This window comes from Microcebus murinus, chromosome 24 (assembly GCF_040939455.1).
Source record: "Microcebus murinus isolate Inina chromosome 24, M.murinus_Inina_mat1.0, whole genome shotgun sequence".
NCBI classification, from domain to species: domain Eukaryota; kingdom Metazoa; phylum Chordata; class Mammalia; order Primates; family Cheirogaleidae; genus Microcebus; species Microcebus murinus.
The window spans coordinates 4,488,573-4,511,774 of record NC_134127.1 but is presented as its reverse complement, the minus strand read 5'-3'; the positions used below and the strand labels follow the sequence as shown (position 1 = coordinate 4,511,774).

Below are 23,202 nucleotides of genomic sequence, written 5' to 3'. Positions count from 1 at the left end.
AAAAAGCATACATACCAGAATATATCATCTACATGTTCATGTTAATTTGCATTGATTTGCACAAATTTGCCCCTATTTATTTTTCATATCGATATTTGACCTCAAGTTCTTACGGTGCAAATAAGCTGCTACAGTGCAAGATTATTTGCACTGTAACCTGTTGACAAATCCTCCTAAAATTCTTTGTTTGATTCCATTTCTCTAACCATAATTAAGTAATAATATCTAGCTTAGAATCTTGAGGATTAACAGAAAATTAGATTTTCTGCAAGGGAACATCTCAGGGAAGCAGTGAATCCAGGAAGACACATGTGCTTTGCTGTCAGCCCCTCATGTCTCAGACCTCATCATTGTGTCATTTCTCCAGGGGAGCCCCTGTCTGCCTCCAGGGATCATGGAAATGGAAATGAAGGGCCTCTCCCAAACACACTCATCTCCCTGGAGATGCTCACCAGAAAGGCATCATTGTTTTTGGAAACTGGAAACTGGGGCAAAGTTTTTCAAACTATGATTAGCTCCCCAGTGTGCAGTGTCACTGTTACTACAGGTGAAATGATAACTGCAGCCCTGTGGGGAGGTGAGGTCACAGGATCACAAAGCATATCTCTCAGACCTGGCTGCCCCCTCCCACACACTCACTGGCTGTGCTGACCTGATTGTGATCCCTGAGCCCATCAGCACTGGAAGAAACTCAGGTGAGTATTTAATATTTTGGTCTTTGAGGCTGCGGTGGCTCACACCTGTAATCCTAGCACTCTGGGAGGCTGAGGTGGGCGGATTGCTTGAGGTCAGGAGTTCGAAACCAGCCTGAGCAAGAGCGAGACCCCATCTCTACTATAAATAGAAAGAAATTAATTGGCCAACTAATATATATAGAAAAAATTAGCCAGGCATGGTGGCCCATGCCTGTAGTCTCAGCCACTCGGGAGGCTGAGGCAGTAGGATCACTGGACCCCAGGAGTTTGAGGTTGATGTGAGCAAGGCTGACGCCATGGCACGCACTCTAGCCTGGGCAACAGAGTGAGATTCTGTCTCAAAAAAAAAAAAAAAAAAACAAGGAAGGAGGAAATAATGACTGAGTTATGGGTTGAACTTCTGGAAAAGGATAGAGGTCAAGACCATAAGACCACTCCGTACCTGTTTCTAATTTAATTTAATGTAATCCTCACTGTTCATCATTGTTGATTTTGATAGTCATAGATTCTTGGATATTTTTATGTTCTCTAGTGTAATTTTGGAACTAATTTTCCAGGCTCTCTACCTTCCCTGTTGGAGTGATGGACACCATTTCTACAATGGGTAGAGGTGTTTCTACAATACCTTCATGGCTGTGATAATGTATAAGGTATGGCTGATTGAATTAATTTATTCTGTTTAGAAATAGTAAATATAGGGTTTTTGCCAATTCTAAGGATATTAATATATCCGGTGGAGACCATAACTTTTTGGTGACAGAGAACACTTGTCCTCCAGACATTGTGGTATATGACAGTTTTCCTTCACAAAGTCAACCGGAAAGGTAACTTAACCTTAGCTTTTTGTAGTTTTAAAAATTATGATTTCAGTTTTTCAAAGAATTGAATTTTATATTTTTTGTTATACAAGAAATTTCTAATTCCATTCCCAAGCTTAATACTCAGGCTACTACTACTTAAATTGATTAAGAGAATCATTTTTCCTACCTCCAGGTTTCCTTTTACATAATGCACTTATGTTTTAATATATTTAACTATTCTGACACTGAAGTGGTTTTATTTCATACTTTTGCATTCACAAATACTAATTTTCTGTATACATTACAGGTAATCTATTAATAGCCTGTCCTCTGCAGTATTTTATCTCCTTGTGACTCATGTCCCCTTCCTCAGCACACAGCCATTTCCATCTGTGCCCCTTCTTAGATGAAGAAGAGTCTCCTGTTTTAAAACCAACATGGAATCATTTATGCATGCAATAAATTCCATTGGATCTTGTATGATTATCATTGTATGATTATATAGCAAAATCAGGGCACTTATATTCTACTTGGATCTATGAAATACCATAGATAATATACACCTATGTAATGTAATATACACCTATGTAAATAAATGTATTTCAATAAAAAATTACCACGAACAAAATGGGGAGGAAAGGCACATGATCATTCTTTTTAAAACTAACCAGATAAGGAGGGAGGAGAAGGGGAGGGGTATATACAACCACAGCGAGTAAGATGTGCAACGTTTGGGGGATGGACATGCTTGAAGCTCTTACTCGAGGGGGGAGGGGAGCATGGGCGATATAATTAACCTTAACACTTGTACCCCCATAATATGCTAAAATAAAAAAATAAAATAAATTTTAAAAAAATCTAACCAGATAAGCAAAAATATGAAGAATATATGTGGATGCTTGAAAATATACATGTGTCTGATTTGAGACAGCACAGTGATTAAGTAAACTATCAATGTCTGACATTCCTCTTAACAAGGAGTTTACTTGAGAAATGTCATTTAGCCTTCCCATGCCTAAGATCTTCTCACCTGTACAATGGGAATAATAAAGCACTGCAAGAGTTGGAAAAGATGTATGCAACACATTCATATAGTGTTCTTGTAGTGGCGAGATTTGATAGCTAGGTAGAGCTAGATAGATAGATAGATAGATAGATAGATAGATAGATAGATAGATAGATATAGATAGATAGATAGATAATTATAATTTCACACAATAGCAAAACTCTTACTGACAGGAAAATAGAATTTATTAAGAACGTTATTAGTTGAAAATAATGGTATGAGTACAATAGTGAATTTTAGTTGTCAACAAGTAACACAGACCTCATGTTTCCATGCAGGATTCTCTCACTCTGAATGGGACTGTCAGTCACCAGAAAATGACAAATGGCCTCGCAGGATGTGGCAATAGGAATGATCTTTTTGTCTCAGACCACAGTTGGAATCCTCGGGAATTTTTTTTTTCTTTACCATTACAGCTTCCTTTATTACACCAAATGCACATTAAGGTCAACAGATTCGATTCTGAAGCAGCTGACTATAGCAAACTCCTTGGTGATACTCTCCAAAGGAGTTCCACAGACAGTGGCAGCTTTGGGGATGAAACATTTCTGGAATGATTTTTTGTGCAAACTTGTTTTCTATGTTCACAGAGTGGGCAGGGGTGTGTGCATGGGCACCACCTGTCTCTTGAGTGTCTTCCAGGCCATCACCATCAGCCCCACAGGCTCCAGGTGGGCAGAGCTGAAACCACAAGCTCCTCAATGCATTGGGCCCCTCAGTACCCTGTGCTGGATGGTGAACATGCTGGTAAATACCATTATTCTTCAGAATGTGACTGGCCACCAGAATAGGAAAAACAACACAAAAGAAAAGGATTTGGGATACTGTTCTGTTGTATATATTCACAACAGCATTTTAGGAGTCCTACTCGTTATGTTGTTTTCATCCTATGATGTTTTGTGTTTGGGACTCATGACCTGGGCCAGTGGCTCCATGGTTTGCATCCTGCACAGGCACAAGCAGCAGGTGCAACACATTCATAGGACCAACCTCTCCCCCAGATTCTCCCCTGAGTCCAGAGTCACCCAAAGCATCCTTGTCCTAGTGAGCACCTTTGTGTCATTTTACACCCTCTCCTCTATCTTTATATTACTGTTGACTATTTTTCCAAATCCAGGTTTGTGGATGGTGAACACCTCTGCACTAATCGCTGCTTGTTTTCCTTCAGTCAGCCCCTTTCTTCTCATGGGCCGTGACCCCAGGATACCCAAATTCCTCTCTGCTTGCTGTGGAACAAATAGAAAATTCTCTAAGCTAACTAGATGCCTCTAAATTCTATGTGGTTTTTCATGATTCACTATGCACTGTGCAGTCATTTATTCTTTTCTTGCAGAGGTTTAACCACCACTATGATCACTCACACAGGAGAGAGTGTGTGAACCCCAGACCCAGACCCTGCCCTCATAGGATTTATCACACGGTATGAATGGCAGGTACACAGTAAATATATTGAAACTGCTTTCATAATTCCTATTTTATTAATTACTTCAATGGAAAAGCTTAAAGGTAAGAATTATTTTAATAGTGGTCCTCTACTAATTTGGAGAATAAGGGAGCTTATAAGAGTGTGTGACTTTTGCCATTGGTATCCTAATTGAAAAAAAAAAAAAAAAGAGTGTGTGACTTTAAATGAACTAATTTAAAATGCCCTGAAATTATCTGGGCACAGAAGCATAATAAGGGTTTAATGAAATGGAAAAGAGTGGCTATTAAACTATCATAAAAGTGGGAAGAAAAAGCAGTGACTCCACAGGAAGTGGTCCAGGACAGAGCTTGAGGGAAATAACGTATCAGACACTGCATGATGTCAAAGATCAGGTTTTGTCATTTTACCTTAAATCACAAAACGAAAGGTAGTCATTTGAAATATGTAATTTTTTGTGGTAGAGTAGCATATTTTTTCAAATATTTTCATATAGAAATGTACAGAAAAGCCTGGATGAGTCAAAGTGAGCACAAGAACCTTGTTAAGAGGTCTTAGTGAGAAGTTAATTGACAGCTACTAAATATGAGACTCATAAAGGAAGGAAACTGGTTTCTGGAACCCTTTGAAGGTGAACTATTTTGTGACAAGCAACGATCTAAATTAGCCTGTTCTGAAGAGAGAGATTGGATGGATCCCATGTCCTGAATTTTGGAAAGTGAATCTGTGGTAAAACCTGACTATGGAGGAACTGAGGACAAGGTCTCAGGGCACGAAGGTCATGATGCCATGTTTATAGAGTGACAACTGCTGGTTTGAAATATTCAAGGGAGAATTTTTGAGAGAATTATAAAATAAGCTGGGCAATTCCATGACCAAAGTGAAAAATTAAACCAAATATTTTTGGTTATTAGATAACACAGATGAAATTTATTAATAATTCAAACATTCTACCCATACAACAAACAAGCTTGACTTAATTGACAAATATTGAACCTGGGCTTTATACCACATTTTTCAGCACATTTGGAACAATTTAAATAATTTGATTTCAAGAATTGTTTTTAAAAATATAAAATATTTTACTCAAAGAGGTTATCTTTGGTACCCTTTAAGTAATAATATTTTTGAAATAGTATATTAAAATTTTTTAAATATTAAAATTAGGCCATATTACTAATGAATATAGATATTGTTTAGACTAAAAGACAATGGAAATTCTCCATATCCAAATTGCTTACTCTGTTTGATTCAAGAGTATTTAGGTGAAATAACATAGCTGAAAATTCAATTACTAGAATAGAAGATGCCTAACAATATGTGTGCTAGATGTCAATCTCTCGAATTCATAAAAGTATAAGATAGATGCAAAAGTAATGTGTAATAAGAAAGTATAATATAGACAATACAATTTAGAATAATTATTACATAGAATATAAGAAACAGGAATGAAATTAATAATAAAATACACAGAGCCAGTGCAATGTTAAGAAAAATGTGAAAAGAAACACTCAAATATTACTAAAAATGAACAGTATTAAAACTGGTGATAGAGTTTTTAAACCCCTAGATACTAATATAAACAACTGTACAGTAATAAATTTAAAAACTAAGAGAAATAATGATATTTATAAAGTATTGGCTACGAAACGTGAGGTGAAATGATAGAAACTCAAAAACAAATAAATTTTAAGTATCTGGAATAATTAACCAAAATTCCAATTGTTTCCCTTTCCCCATATTTTTAAGGTTCAGATATTTCCCTTTGAAATCTATTTTATTAAACGGGAAAAAAAGCCATGGAAAGCTTTTCTGTGGCCATTACATACATAACACCAAAACTTGAAAACAGCCAATATAAATTATGAATTTGAATATAAAATTTATAGGTACAGAAGATGACCACAAATAATTCACTTCAGAAATGCAAGACCAAACAATAGAATCAATTTATATTATTCAATCCCATCAAAGAGTGGGCAAATCCTTATGAAAAATGTCCCAAACAACAAATGTTGGAGTGGATGTGGAGAGACTGGAACACTCTTTCTTACACTGCTGGTGGGACTGCAAATTAGTACAACTCCTGTGGAAAGTAATTTGGAGATATCTTAAAGAGCTAAAAATAGAAATACCATTTGATTCAGCAATCTCACTACTAGGTATCTATCCAAAGGAAATAAAGACATTCTATAATAAAGACATCTACACTCGAATGTTTATGGCAGCACAATTCACAATTACAAGGATGTGGAGGCAACTGAAGTGCTCATCAATCCAAAAGTGGACTTATAAAATGTGGTGTATGTACACCATGGAATACTACTCAACTACAAAAAACAACGCTGATCTAGCACCTCTTACGTTACCCAAGATATGGAGCCCATCCTTCGGAGTGAGGTATCATGAGGATGGGCAAACATGCACCACATGTACTCACCATCAAACTGGTACTAACTGATCAACACTAAGGTCTTCACATAGTAGTAATACTCATAGGGTGCCAGTTGGTGGGGATGAGGGGTAAACCCACAACTAATGAAAGCAGAACTCACTGTATGGAGGAGGGACATGCTTGTAGCCCTGGCTTCAGCAGTGCAAATGCATGACATGTCACCAAAATGTTTGTACTCCCATAATATCCTGAATAAATTTTTTAAGAAGTGGGCAAAAGACACAAACAGAAGTCTTCCAAAAGGAGATACAGAAATGGACTACAAACATGAAAAAATGCTCAACATCACTAATCATCAGGGAAATGCAAATTAAAACTACAATGAGATACCATAAGACACCTATCAGAATGGCCATTATTAAAGAGTCAGACAACAATAGATGCTGGTGAGGAAACAGAGAGAAAGGAACGTCATACACTCTCAGTGAGATTAAAAACTAGCACAACACTATGGAAAACACTGTGGAGATTCCTCAAGAACTAAATGTAGACCTACCATTTGACCCAGCATTCCCAGGGCTCAGGATCCTCACAAATGAAAGGAAGTCATTTTACTTAAAACAAAAAACAAAAAAACTTGTATTAAAATGTTCTCTTGTTTTTGTTTTTAATATAATTTATTTAGTGGTAAGCTTACATCAATTAATTGTTAAATAAATATATTTAACAACTTTCTCTCAAAATTCCCAAACATTTAGCCACCAGCTCTTCCCAAGCGGGTATAAGCCAGCCAGCCTGGCACACCCCTTATGGGGTATAGACAGTGGAGAGGCAGCAGAAGGGAGGCCGGTGGGAACTAGGAGGTGCCTCTCCCTCATCTCTGAGCACTGGATCTTCAATCTGGCTGGAAATGGAGACAATTCAAGATGTGACATAGAAATGTCACTTTATTTGGGAGCTCACTGGCTCCTGGGCCTGGAAGTGGGCCTTGATTCCAGAATTACTTCCAATGGAACAGAGGTTGCTTATATTCATCTTGTTCTTGCTTGCTTGGCTTGAAACAGAAGTGGGAGTGGGCCCTTGATTGCTTTAGGGCTGTCAGTAGGTCACGTCGTGAGGACCCTTGTCGCTGGTCTCCAAGCTTCTCGGGAGTGCTCTTCTTCCAGTTCTCCTCTGCAGCCTCCTCCCGTGGAGTCTCCTGGAGTCTCAGGTACCCCTCCTTCTGACCCTCGTCTGATGTATGCTTGTCTGATTGCTTATTTCTTCTACTTTCTTCTAAAATCTGTCTTTTTTGCAGGGACACTCTGGCTGGCAGTTTTTCCCGTCCGCCATCTTGCTCCCCACCCTGTACTAAAATGTTTATCGCAGCACAATTCACAATTGCAAAGATGAGCAACCAACATAACTGCCCGTGCAATCATGAGTGGATAAAGGAAATGTGGTGAATATGCACACTATGAAACACTACTCAGTCATAAAAAGAATAAGATAATGTCTTTTGCAGCCAATTTGGATGGAACCAGAGACCATCATTCTATGTGAAGTATCTCAAAAATGGAAAACCAAACACCGTATGTTCTCACTAATAAGTGGGAGTTAAATTACGGGTACACACAGGCACAGAGAGATATATACGATATTGGAAACCAAAAAGGGGGTGGTGTGGGAGGAGGAATGTGCGAGGAATGTACCTTTTGGGTACAATGAACAGTATTCTGGATACCGGAACACAAAAGGCTGACTTAAGCACTATACAAGCTATCCATGTAATAAAAACATCTGTACCTCCCTAGTCTTTTATATTTAAAAAAAAAATTAAAACGGCAGAACTGCTGCAGGGCCAGCATTCTGCATGCAGGTCCTGTCTTATCCCCAGCCAGCCCCAAGACAGGTTGAACTTATAAGATCAACATTCTTCCAGGCAGCTCTTTCTGTCAGATCCTTCTTATTTAGGCTGGTTTCATCCAGACAAAAGGGAGTAAATTTGGAGGGAAGAGACACACAGTGAATATTTAAGAGGAAATTCTTTGTGGTTATATGAACTGGAATATGCACACCCTCCATTTCTAAGGTGTCCCAAAAATAGGACCTTCTGAAGTCTGCAGTGTTCCTCTATGTGCTCTTTCATTGGCATCTCTCTGTTCTTGCTGACAAATGAAAAATATCCCTTTAGCAAATATATATAATACATGCCAGGAGTGGGGTCTCCAAGGTTCCCAGAGTCTTTTGGGCTGGGCCATAACCACGGTAGCCTCAAGATGGCAGCTTCTGGGGTTTTGAGTTTACAGCTCTTGCTATGTAGAACTAGGATGACCCCTACTTAATGTGGAGGGGGCTGCATGGGAAAAAGCCTCAAATACCTCCCCTGTAAATTTGGGCACTTGGCCTGGTGACTTCAAAGGTCCCAGAGGCTTGAAGAAGTATCTGTTGGCTTTAGTTCTTCATCAGTTACCCACTGTGCTGCCAGTCCCTTGGGAAAAATGGTTTCTACTCCCTGGAGATCCTTCAGAGCAGAGAGCAGCCTGTGAGTTTGTAGAACTAAGTGCCCAGGTAGTACAGAATGTGGAAAAGCATTGGACCACATCTCTGAGGTCCAGGGACAAGACTGTCCCTATCAGAGCCTCAGGGTCCTCATTTGTGAGTGGGGCCTGAGTCATTGACCTGGTTGGGCCGAGGAGGCCTTGGGAGTGAACTGCACACCCCAGAACACTGGAGGCAAACAGGGAGAAGGGGAGGCTTCCAAGGTCTCTCCCAATATCCTGGAGCCTGTAAGTCGCACTCACTTGCCCTGCAATGTTCAGAGAGAGACACTACCTTGAGGACACACAAACAAATGTGTACTTTGTTTGCTCCACTCCCTATCCTTGTGCTGGAGTGGCAATGAGGGGACACCAGGGAGAGACAAGGCCTACTGTGTTCTACTTGAGCAACTGGCGCTGGTAACATGGGGGCTCCTTTGCTGTGTCCCCTTACTGGGACTCAACATGCACCCTTCATTACCAGCATTCCTCTCCACAGTGTGAGCTGCTCAGGGGTAAAAGGGGGCCCAAAATCACCTCATTTACTCACAGCAACTGTGCCCCAAGTTGTCACCCTATGCAGGGGCGATATTAGGCCTGGATGCAATGATGAATGTAACGAACATGGTCCCTGTCCTCAAAGAGCTTGAGGTCTGCACGGGGAGATGTACAACTTCACGAAAGCAGAGGCATGTGGGAGAGATACCAAGTGCTCTAGTGAAACAAAGCAGGTGCTGGGACAGAGAGCTGGGGCCACTAGGCACGCAGGTGTGAAAAGACTCAATGAGGTGACATTTGTGCTGTGATCAGAAAGACAAGAGGAGGCAGCCCCCTCACAATCTAGGAACACTGTCCTAAGAGGGAAGGTCTACTCTTCAGAGACTTCACAATAAATGAATTTGGCCACAGAGGAGGTGAGAAAGGCATCCGGTGTGTCTGGAGGGAGCCTGGGAGAAGAGGAGGGAAGGGAAGGAGGAGGGCAGGGCCACACCCCAGGGCCTGGAAGACTCTACAATGTAATAATAGTTATTGCTAGTGACAATAGTCAAACTTACAGCTTGTAACAACAAGCATTATAATTATCAGAAAATTTGTGCGTTTTAGGATCCTGGCATGACTCAGCTGGGTGTCTCTGCCTCAAGGCCTCTAGGGAGGCTGGCACTGTGATCTCAACTGAGGGGACACTGGGCAGGATCTTCATCCCAGCTCAATCACCAGTAATCAGCAGGTTTCAGTTTGGACTGCGGGTCTCAATATTTTTCTGTCTGTAGGCCAGGTCTTCCATTGGTTCTTTGCTGCTGGGGTCTCTCTATAGGGCAACTAATAATACCTCAGCTTCCCTTAGTGAGGGTGGGGGAAGAGAGACAGAGAGAGAGAAAGAGGGAGAGAGAGGAGAAATAGAAAGACAGAAGTCACAGACTTTCATAACTCAATCTTGGAAGTGACATCTCATCACTTTTGTCATATTATCTTGGGTAGAATCCACTCACTAAGATCAATCCGCCAAGCGGTAAGAATTACATAAGAACTTGTAGACCAGGAGGTGGGATGTTGCTGGGAGCCATTGGGTAACAGGCAGGTGGGCCATGGCACCCAAAAGGGTAGCTCTGGATCAGGAAGAATGCAGACATGGAAGGATCTTCACTATTGGGGCCCAGAGATGCCCAGGAAATCCTCCTGCCCAAACCCTACACAGGTAACTGCCCACGAATCCCTCCCAGGCATTTCCCTCCTGAATGACTCAGTATCAATCCTAGGAATCTCAGGCTCCTCCCTTCCTCTGCCTCCACTGTGGAATCCCAAACTGACCAGTCACAAAATCAGTTTTCACAGATTTATAGGAATATGTGAAGAAATTCTATATTCTGTTTTTACTTCATGTTACAGCCTTGCATTCAGCTAGCATTCATATTGCTGTAACTGTCCCTCCATTGCCCCACCAGTGTGAATGTGAGTCAGCCCTGAGCCTGGATGAGACCTGCAGGTGGCACCACCAGGGCAGCCAGGCTAGAGACACTGGAGGAGGCCCTGGTGCCTCCCCCCAGAGCAGTGACCCCTTGCATGTCCCCACCTTCCTGAGGACCTCCCAAATGCTCACCACCACCCACCAGTTCCTCACCTGCTGCTCAGAAAGTATCCCACTGTGATTTTGATTTGCATTTTTCTGATGTTTAGTAATGTTGAGCATTTTTTTCTCATATCATGTTGGCCTTTGTATGTCTTTTCAGAAATGTCTATTCAGATATTTTGCCAATTTTTAATTGAATTATTATTATTTTCCTATTGACTTGTTGGGGCTCCTTATATATTCTGCTTATCAGTCCCTTGTCAGATGTATAGTTTGGAAATATTTTTGCTCATTCTGTGGGTTGTCTCTTCTTATTGTTGTTTATTTCCTTTGCTGTGCAGAAGCTTCTTAGCTTGATGTAATCCCATTTGTCTCTTGCTTTGGCTGCCTATGCTTTTGAGATCTTAACTGAAAAAAGTCTTTGCACACATCAAGCTCGTGGAGCATTTTCTAATTTTTTTTCTAGTAGTTTTAGAGTTACCAGGCTTAAATTCAAGTCATTAATCTATTTTGACTAGATTGTTGAATCTGGTGAGAGATACGGGTCTGGAAAACATGGCCAAATGTCTGAGATGGGTTTCAAAAGAAGACATCAGGGCCACCAGGTACCAGTACAGCCAGGTTACTAAAAGGCACAGCTGCAGAGCAGGGAGCCAAGAATGGATGTACATACGCTCTCCTCCCACACCTGGATTCAGTTGTATCTTTAAAATTCCCAGGCCCGTTTGTGTCTAGTTTTCTCCTTCCTGGTGAATCTAGAGGTTTCATAATGTGGACAGAAAGCTTCAGTGATGGAATAGATAGATGATATTGTTTCCAGAAATTTAGCAAAAAGTGCTGAAAAAGAACTATTAAATACACAGATTGCTGATTTGGCCTCAAAGGTGTGTCAGGGACACTGTTTGATCCTCCTGTAAGCCACATGGTCATCTGCCTGGTAACACCGCCTCCATCTTCATCAAACAACTGCTCCATTTCCTCCCCTCTGACACCCAGGATCCTCCCATCAGTTGTAGCACTTCACAACGCTGATTTTTGATGTGCGGAAGTGTCCAGTGAAGAGGTTTCTCATTAGAATTTTGTCCACTTTGCCATCTGTGCTGTTAACTAACTTCATTGCCTTCTCTTATAGATCATCCAGCACTTTTTGTAGGAGCTCATTTTGATTTTTAAGTTTTTCAATTTGTTCTTCCTTTAGCTCTAACTGTCCTGTAAGTCGTAATGCTGACATTTGCTTTGTCCAAATGTTCCCGTAATGATGTGACTTTTCCTTCCAGATTTTCTGCCTTTCTCTCCCAATCAGCTGTGAGTTGTTTTTGCTTTTCTAGCTCAGGCAAATGCATGGCTTTTTCCTCTTGTTGGAAATGCTCTAGTACCATCTGCAGGTTGGCTGGTGACAGAGGGTGCTGCTTCACTGGGTCCTGAGAGACAGAAAGCTGCAGTGCAATTTCATCCCTCTGCTTGGAGACTGCACTCAATTGTTCTTCAAATGACTGTACCTGCACCCTGGCTTTATGGCCTGAACTTTGCATTGCATTAGCAAACTTCTAGTTTGCTAATGTCTGTTCCTAAAATTAATATTCTCTCCTTGAAGTTTGTTACTTCTGGCCTCAAAGTTTGTTTTCATTTAAATGTTTAGTGAAATTTTCATTTTAAGAAAGTAACTGATCACTTTTGGCTTAGATTAAGAGGTCTTTTTCCTTAAGCAATCTTTGTAAAATATCGTCTTTGTCCTTCAGCTGCTTAATGTCTGCATCAGTTTGCTCATATTTTTTGTTGTTCCAGCTCTGCAGTGGCAGCAATCAACTTAGACAACCTGACATTATTTTCCAGGACGGTTGTAGTTGTTGCATCTTTTTCTTGCAGTGATTCCCTAAGCTACTCTATCTCTTGCTCAAGAAACTTAGAAGACCCAGTAGAGACATCAGACTTACTCGCTCCAAGACACTCTGCTGACTGGGGAGTAAGGGATGATCTAGAAGAGAGCTGGAATGAAATATCTTGATTTCCTAAAAGAAGACCCTTGGTATCTCAAAGCTGCCCTGGGCTGTGTTGAGCTTGTGCTAATTGCTGTCATCGTCACGGAGAGCTGAAGCAGGATGACCGAGCCCATAGCCCAGCGAGGCTGGCGCAGTGGCTGCAGCTCCAGCTCCCGACCGCGGGCCGCGCGGCCGACGCAGTTTCAGCAGCGGCCCCTGGGCGCAGCCCGCCTGGCTCGGAGGCGCGGGCTTCTCCCTCTTCCCGTCCCGGTGGGCGTCGGTAACTTGCGGATGGCCGCTTTATTTGAAGCTGTGGTGCTTCCCGCTCCTCTTCCACATCAGGGCGGAGCCTCCCCGGCCTTCCCTTCTCCGACCTCAAGACGGCGCGACGGCTTCGGCGTCCTTTCTCCTGGAGGGAGGCGATTCCCGGCCGTCCTCCCTGCCTCCCTCAGCGCGTCCCTTATAAGGTTCGAAACGCGGCGGGAGGGGAGCCAGGCCGCCCCGCACGGACCGGAGACCGGCCCAGGCCGCAGCCGAGGCCCAAGCCGGGGCGACGCTGCTGAGGGTGTGGAGAGCCGCCGGGTCGCTCCCTCGGAGAGAAGCGCCCGTCGCTGCGGGATGGTCCCGCCAAGTGTCCTCTCACCGCGCCTGCGCGAGCCTGAGTCGCTCAGGAAGTGACGACACAAGGCGGGTTCCTAGGCAACGCCGGCGGGGCGGGGCTCCCACCAATGGCGAGTTCTGCCTGGGAGCGCGGTGTCCCATAGCGCTGTAGGTGACCAAGATTGACAGTGTCCTGTATGTTTTGAAAGACTTGGCAGGATTTTGAAATGGTTCTAACACAGAAAATGATATTTGAGGGGATGGATATGGTAATTACACTGATTTGCTCATTAGACATTGTATACATGCGTCCAAATATCACACTGTAATCCATCCATATGTGCAATTATTAAGTGTCAATTAAAAACACTAATGACAGCAAAAATACTTGGGTGATCTGAAGTGAATTAACTAACTGCAACTTAGTTCTGCTGAATTCTTCAAAATATTCTAGAGAAATACTTATAAATTATTTTAAAACAAACAATTGATACATCAAAGCAAACACAGCATACAGTGGAGGTTTTTGTTCATAAAATACAATTTCCATCATGTTATTCCCTCACTCAAAGCTTTCAGAGGTTCCCTATTATCCAAAGACCAGATCTGTCAGGTTGACACCGAAGGTCCTCCCACACCGACCTCTGAGCTGTCCATGCAGTGGCACCTCCAGGTCTCGGAGCAGCAGCCCAGTCAGTCCAGGAATCCTCTCCAGGTCCCTCCTTCCTCACTCCTGTGGTTGGTTTATTCCCCCTGCCCGCAATGCTCCCTCTCCTCCCTCTCATTCAAATAAAATGCTTTCTCTCCTACAACGCCTTTCTGCACCCTTCTCCTCCCAAGGGAACAATAATTTAATTGGTGAAATTAAAAAACTACAACAACAAACCAGTTACAGCCTCCAGAAATTTTCCTAAGGGCACACAAGAAATGAAGAAACTCTTATTCAGAGCAGAGAGTTTGTGGCATTTGAGCCGTGATCTGCTTCCATCCTCCTCACCCAGCTCGGTGCAAGAGAGGATCTGCTCGGCAGGGCTTGAGCAGAGAAGACAGGACTCACTTTCCCTACAGCTCCTGGGCTAGGGCTATGCTTTCACCCTGTGAGGGGCAGGACAGCAGCCTCTTTTGCCACCCCAGCTCTGTATTCCTGGCAGGAGTGGCTGAGAAAACCTGGGCTTCCTTCCCATCAGTAGGCCCCCAGCACTGAGTGAAGAAACAATGAGGTTCATAATTTGGGAAGGAGAGTTTTGTTTCTCATAAAGGGCTGCAGCCTTTGGGTGGCCATTCCGACAGGCTGGAAAACTGGCCCCAGCCAGATGCCAGGAACACATGTTTGAGGCAGGAACAAAGGGAACTGAAATCTATGCTGAGTGGGATGGCCAGATGTACTTATTCAACAAGCTATAGGAGGAGTCATGAATATTTATGAAAGAGAAACATGTGCTTGCACAATTAAGTTTTGCCCCCTTTTTATGGGGTCCATGTTCAGAAAAGGCCACCCTTTTATGTCAAAATGGTGAAGCAAGGACAGGAATCCCCTCTCTGTGCATGCTCTGCAGACTAGTAGCACCACTGCATGGTGGGTGGTCCCTCGTCAGGAAAGAATGCTGGTCTGGACCATGAGATTGGTTTCTATGTAGCCCTTACAAAAAAGCCCAATGATCGTTAGCAAGGGAGCGGGTATAACGAGGCATGTCTGACCTCCAATCCCATCAGGGCTGGAAACTCAGTTTTAGGGCTTCTCTGGGGTCCCCTTCACCATGAGGGGTCTGTTCAGTCAGCAAAGGGTTTAGGATTTTATTGTAGTTCACCTCACTCATAGGATAGAAACTCTACTCCAAGTGTGGTGGCTTAGAATACTGTATTTCCATCACTCCTATCCCAGTTTGCTTATAGAGTAGAGGTTCTATGAGAGTCAAACCAAGCTGACTGGGGACTACCATCCCACCTAATGCCCACTTATAGGGCAGGGGTGTCACACTGGGAGACCAGGCCATGGTCCCTGCTCCAAGCTGTAGTGCTTAGGTGCAGGTTTTGCCCAGGAGGAGGGGCAGGCCATAACAGAGAGCTAGGCAGGTTTTCCCAAGGAGACTGCCTTTACTTGGAACAGAGCTTGCACAGGTTTGAAGAGCGCTGTCAAAGAAAATACAGATTTAGATGATAAGCGATTAAGAGGAAGTGAAACAGTAGACCAGCCGGAAGTTTTCCTGGGAGAACTAGAGAAAGAGACAGCTAAAAGGGCCCTGCCAGTGCAACTGCACCAGGAATGCACACCACATTAATACGCCAAGACACCATGTTGCAGCAGAGAAAGAGGTTTATTCACAAGATCTACAGCCAAACGCAGAGGTGGGATGAAACCTCAGATCTGCCTCCCTGAGGAATTCAGGGCTAGGGATTTTAAGGGATTTGGATGAGTAGTGGCCCGAGATATGGGGATTGTTGATTTCATCAAAGTCACAGTAGAATTGCAGGACAGGATATGAAGGAGGCCTGTTCTAATGATGAAGCACTGAGAAGGACTCAAAAATTAAGTATTTTTGACTTAAGATTACCTTTGGTATTTTCCACTTGGGCCTTTGGAAAACCTCAAATAATGTATCTCAGAACTCGTGTAGTGATATTACACAATTCGGCTTATTTGTTAAATTGTATGGGAGACATTGTCATATGATAAGTGATACTAGATTTTTCAATGACATTTATGGGTATGTTACTGATATAAATGTTTAAAAGAATTATACAAGTTCATATATCTTCTATTTCATTAGTCATAATTTTGACTATTATGTTAAATATTTTCTAAAGTTAAATTTGTATGAATAGTTTATAATGTGACCATACTAAAAATTATAATAAATTTATAAAAGTCTGATGATTCTGGTTGTTATATTATTATGCTGCATGTAATAGAAGTCACTAAGTTTCTTTGTCCTTTGGGAACTGTCAATAGATTTTTAATCATAGCTATTCTAAGTTATTGTTATACAGTTATTATTTTACATCTTCTCTAACAGCATGTGGAATCAGTTAAAGTCTAAAATTTGTTTAAATGGAAATGACTCCAACAAGTATTCTTTTTTTTTTTTTTTTTTTATTTTCGACTACAAGAATCTTAGGTCCAACAAGTATTCTTGAACACAGATTTCTGAAGACTTTCAGATCAATGAACTAAATAAAAAATTTCCAGAACTCTAATAAAGAAATTGATGGGTTAATGAAACTAAGAGTCAAGTTTAATTAAAACAATGAAATAGGCCGGGCTCCGGGCTCACGCCTGTAATCCTAGCACTCTGGGAGGACAAGGCGGGTGGATCACTCAAGGTCAGGAGTTCAAAACCAGCCTGAGCAAGAGCGACACCCCATCTCTACTAAAAATAGAAAGAAATTAATTGGACAACTAAAAATAGAGAGAGAGAGAGAGAGAGAAATAGCCAGGCATGATGGCACATGCCTGTAGTCCCAGCTACTCGGGAGGCTGAGGCAGGAGGATCACCTGAGCCCAGGAGTTTGAGGTTGCTGTAAGCTAGGCTAACAACACGGCATTCTAGCCCAGGCAACAGAGTGAGACACTGTCACAAAAAAAAAAAAAAAAGAATATTTCTCAGACTAAAGGAATCCATATTATGTTAAGCAATGGAAAATGATGACAGCCACATGCTGACAAGTCATCTCTGAGCCCCAGGTGTCTGATCACAGGTAGGACAGTCAGGGAAAGATACAACCACCCACAAAAATCGCAAAACTCAAAAAAACAGCAACAGTGTCTGCAGCAACCCCCTTCATCATCCCAGGGTGCCTGTCCTCCCCCCCAGATCTCCCAATTTATGCCAAGGATGCTGGAGCTTCCGGTCTTCCTGGGCCCTGCCTCTCATTGGCTTTTCGGTGTGTGTCTCTTCATCTTTGACACAAAGTCCATTTCTACCCTAGAGTAAGATTTTCCCTAACAAAAAGTTTCAAGCCGGGCATAGAATATCTATATGCTTTTATCATAGCACATCCTCTGAAGAAAATTGTGTTTGTTTCTCAAAACCAATTCTGTTTACTTTTTCCCAATTTTATTTCTGAAAAAGTGTAGTGTCTTCTGGTTGTTTCAGATTGGCACATCGATTAACAGTATTCCACTTTGAGGTTCCCCCTCCCTGAGTCCCTACCCCGTTGGTCCCTGCCTAGTCTGTCTGCAACTCTTACCTCCTGTGGGTCCAGGGCAGGGGAAACAAATGCCACACAACTGAAAGAAGCTACTGAAACAACATGTGAGTGTCCCCAAGGTTCCGGAGCAATGGGGCCATTTTCACATGATAAATTTCTGTGAGACAATTGCAGAGTTGTGGAAACAACTCAAGTGCCCATCAATACATGAGTGGATTAATAAAATGTGGTATATGTATACCATGGAGTTCTACTCAGCCACAAGAAACAATGGTGATCTAGCACCTCTTGTATTTTCCTGGATAGAACTGGAACCCATTCTACTGAGTGAAGTCTCCTAAGAATGGAAAAACAAGCACCACATGTACTCACCAGCAAATGGGTATTACCTGATCAACACCTAAGCGGACATATAGGAATAACACTCATCCCGTGTCAGGCAGGTAGGGAGAGGAGCTGGGTATATACATACATAACAAATGCTATGCACACCAACTGGGGCATGGACACGCTTGAAGCTCTGACTCGAAGGGGCTGGGGGTGGGGGTGGGCAAGGGCAATATATGTAACCTTAACATTTGTACCCCCACAATATGCAGGAAAAAGTTTTAAAAACATGGAAAAAATAAAAAACCTCTGTGAGAGTAGTAACATATCAGCTCACCAGGAAACACACGATGAACACACAGAATTGGGAACAACGTGCGTTTATTCACAGGATACGGCACGGGCAGACCACAGGGAAACATGCTCCTGCTCCGGTATTGAACGTCCTGCCTGCACCTGTGCCAACATCAGACCTGCAGGAAGCAAACACATTGGGAGACGAAATCTTCACTGCGTGTTTTCCAGCTTCTGTCTCCAGTGACACAAACAAAGGTCTCCGTCCCTCTTACCCCACTGCTGCATTTATCCTGCAGTGCATTTCCATACGGGCTTTATTTCATTTTTGAATTTTGTATTGCATTCCTCTCTCAATCTGTTCATGAGTCAACACCACGTTATTTTACTCTCCAAGTCCTTTCAATACATCAAGAGTGTGTCACTGTTTTTCTTTTCAGACTTTTCAGGGATATTTTTCTTTATTCTTTTTAGAAATAAAATTTATATCTCCAGAAAACAATAAGACATTACGTGTTTTGGAATCAAACTCGATTTATAAACTAATTTAAAGATCATTGACATCTTGCTACTGTTGAATCTTTCTTGCCAAATATGTAATATCATATTTTAGTGCTACAAATCTATTTTTCATGTTTTTCAGAAATATGTCACACTAATTTCTTATTAATTTATGTTTAAATATGATTTGCAATAAATTCTTAGAAATATGTTTTTTAAACTGTGAAATAAGTGCATGATAATTTTATCATTTCCATTAATGTGTCTAGTTGTAGTAATGGATTTACAAATGATGAATGTCACTTGCTTTCTTGGAATAAAGGGCATTAGATCATGATATAATGTTTTTTAAAGTTCTAACACAATCCCTTCTAATATTGAAACTTTTACAGTTACATTCATAAGTTCTATATGTCTCTAATAATCTATATGGCTCAATTCAGGCAAAGTTCTCATATTACCCTTATGCAAATGTGCTAATAACTATAGGGACGATTTAACACTTTAAAATCCCTGAATAGTTAAGTAGCATAAGTTTATCAATTATTTCATTAGTAGAATGTTTCTGTGGATTATATAAAGTTGTGGAGGTTTGTGTATAATATCTGTTTGATAAAAGTGTCCCATTCTTCTATAATATTAAACGGTTTAGAATCCCTATCGCTATGGGAGTAATAGATGAAAAAGTATGCATTTCCAAAATATGTCATCTGCACCTACCTGTTAATTTGCATTGATTTGCACAAATTTCTCCCTATTCACTTTTCATATCAATATTTCATTTCAAGTTCTTCCAATACAAATAAACTCTTGCAGTGCAACAGCTTATCTGCACTGTTACCTGTTGACAAACCCTTTTCAAATTCTTTGATTCTTTTTCTTTAACCATAATTAATTATTATATTGGCTTAAGAATTTGAGGATTAGCAGAAAATTAGATTTTCCCCAGGGGAACACCTCAGGGAAGCACAGAAGGCAGTAAGACACATATGCTTTGCTGTCAGCCCCACATGTCTCACACTTTATGATATTCTAATTTCTCCAAGGGACCCCTGTCTGCCTCCAGGGATCATGGAAAACAAGAGCCTCTCCCAAACAGTCTCCCCAGAGATGCTCACTAGAAAATTGCCATTGTTTCTGGTAATTGGCAACTGGGACAAAGTTTGTCAGATGTCATTAGCTCCCCAGTGTGGAGTGTCACTGTTACTACAGGTGAAACGATAACTGCAGCCCTGTGGGGAGGTGAGGTCACAGGATCACAAAGCATATCTCTCAGACCTGGCTGCCCCCTCCCACACACTCACTGGCTGTGCTGACCTGATTGTGATCCCTGAGTCCATCAACACTGGAAGAAACTCAGGTGAGTATTTTATATTTTGTTCTGTGAGGCATAGTCTTCCAGGGAAGTAAGAGCATTAGGAGCTCTGGTAAGTGTTCTAGTCTGAAAAGGGGATTCTTTGAGACTGGAAACTGACCCGCTACAACATTCATGCAAGGAGGAAAGAATGACTGAGTTATGGGTTGAACTTGTGGAAAAGGATGGAGGTCAAGACCATAAACCAGTCCCTAACTGTTTCTAGTTTAATTTAATGTAATCCGCACTGTTCATCATTGTTCATGTTGATAAAGTCATAGATTCTTGGGGTTTACAAGTTCTCTAGAATAATTTCAGAATTCACTTCCCAGATGCTCTCTCTTCCCTACAGGAGTCAGGGACAACATTTCTAGGGTGGGTAGAGGTGTTTCCACAGGACCTTCACGGCTGTGATAATGTATAAGGTATAGCTAACTGGATTACCTTGTTCTGTTCACAAATAGTAAATATAGGGTTTTGGCAAATTCTGGGCATATTAAAATGCTTAATGGAAACCATAACTTTGTGGCAACAGAAAATATCTCTAGTCCAATTATTGTGGTATATGACTGTTTTCCTTCATGAACTCAACATGAAAGGTAAGTGAACCATAACCATCATATTTTTTAAAAGTTATGTTTTTCAGTAGTTTCCAGAATTGAAATATTTATCATATTTTCTGTTGTGTAATAATTGTCAATGCCATTACCAGGTTTAGTACTCATGCTACTAATACTTAAATTGGGTAAGTGAATAATTCACCCTACCTCCAGCCTTCTTTTTACAAAATGGACATGTGCTTTAATATATTTAACCATTATGACATGGAAGTGACTTTATCTCATCCCTTTGAACTCACAAATACTAACTTCTGTATACATTACTTGTAATGTACTGAGAGTTGGTCCTCTGCACGATTATATTTTCTCCTCATGTCTCCTATCCCCTTGCTATGCACACAGTCCTTCTCCTGTGTGCTCCTTCTTGAAAAAGATGACAAAGTCTCCTCTTTTAAAACAAACATGGAATCACTTGTGTATTCAATAAATTCCATTGGATATTGTATGATTATCACTCTAGGAGTATATAGTAAAATTAGTGCACATATACTTGACTTGGACCTCTGAATTACTATAGATAATGTAAGCTAATGAAATAAAAAATTGTGTTTGAATCTGAAATTACCATGATGACAACAGAGAAGAACAGGCACATGAACGTTCTCTTTACAACAAATAAGGTGAACAAAAATATTAAAAAAAAAAGTGGATGATAAAATATATATATATGTCTGATTTGAGATAGCATATTGGTTACCTATATTATCAAATTCTGCCAATTTGTCTTAACAAGAAGCTGACTTGGAAAATGCCATTTAGTGGGCAAAGGACATGAACAGAACCTTTTCAAAAGACGACAGAACAATGCCCAGAAAACATATTTAAAAATGCTCAACATCTCTGATCATAAGGGAAATGCAAATTAAACTACAAAGAGATATCACCTAACCCCAGTGAGAATGGCCTTTATCACTTTGGGTAGTTACCTGATAGTACTATTGCTGGATCAAATGGTATTTCTATTTTTAGCTCTATGAGGTATCTCCAAATTCTTTTCCACAAAGGTTGTACTAATCTGCAGTGCCACCAGCAGTATAAGAGTGTTCCTATCTCTCCACATCCTCGCCAGCATTTGTTCTTTTGGGATGTTTTTGTTGCCAAAGGAACAAAACAAATTATATAATAAAGACATCTGCAATCGAATGTCTACGGCAGCACAACTCACTATTGCAAGGAGGTGGAAACAACCCAAGTGCCGGTCATTCCATGAGTGGATTTAAAAATGTGGCATATGTATACATTGGAAAACTATTGAATTACAAAAAAACAATGGTGATCTAGCACCTCTTATATTTTCCTGGGTGGAGCTTGAGCCCATCCTCCGAAATGAGATATCGCAAGAATGGAAGAATAAGAACCACACGTACTCACCATCAAATTGGCACTAACTCATCAACACTGTGGTGCTCACGTGGTAGGAATACTCATTGGGGGTTTGGGGGTGGGGTAGGTAAACTCACAACTAATGGATGCAGTGAACATTGTGTGGGGAAAGGGCATCCCCTCCATCCTGGCTTGGGTGAGGCAAAATCACAACATGTAACCAAATGTTTGTACCCCCACATAATATACTGAAATTAAAGAAAAAAGAAAAATGCCATTTAGCTTTCAGGTGCCTGAGATCTTCTCACCTGTAAAATGGGAATACTGAAGCACTTCATAGAATTGTTGTAAAAGTTCCATGTAACACATTAACGTAGCGCTCTTGTAGTGGGGAGATTGTCTATATATAATTTCATACGATAGCAAGACTCTTATAAAAGGAAAATAGAATTTATTAAGAATCTTATTACTTAAACATAATGGTATGAGTACAAAGTGAATTTCAGTTACCACAATAAAACAGTTCTCATGTTTCCACGCAGGATTCTGTCACCGTGAATGGGACTGTCAATGGACAGAAAATGTCAAATGGCCTCCAGAGAAGTGGCAATAGGAATGATCTTTTTATCACAGACCACGGTTGGATTCCTAGGGAATTTCATTCTGCTCTTCCATTACAGTTTCCTCTATTACACCAGAGGCACTTTACGGTCCACAGGTTTGGTTCTCAAGCACCTTACTGTAGCCAACTCCTTGATCATAGTCTCTAAAGGAGTCCCACAGACAGTGGCTGCTTTTGCAAGGAAAATTTTCCTGAACGATGTTGAGTGCAAACTTGTTTTCTATGCTCACAGAGTGGGCAGGGGTGTGTGCATGGGCACCACCTGTCTCTTGAGTGTCTTCCAGGCCATCACCATCAGCCCCACAGGCTCCAGGTGGGCACAGCTGAAACCACAGGCTCCTCAATGCATTGGGCCCCTCAGTATCCTGTGCTGGATCCTGAACCTGCTGGTAAATACGACTATTATTCGGAATGTGACTCGCCAGCAGAACAGGAAAAACAACACAAACAAAAAGGATTTGGGGTAT

At 41.4% G+C, this 23,202-nt stretch overlaps 2 pseudogenes; both read right to left on the bottom strand.

The window, feature by feature from the left end:
* Positions 1 to 8,134: 8,134 nt before the first annotated feature.
* Positions 8,135 to 12,197, bottom strand: LOC105870384 (thyroid receptor-interacting protein 11 pseudogene; annotated as a pseudogene).
* On the bottom strand, positions 12,105 to 22,874 carry LOC142864080 (thyroid receptor-interacting protein 11-like; annotated as a pseudogene).
* Between the last annotated feature and the right edge of the window lie 328 nt (positions 22,875 to 23,202).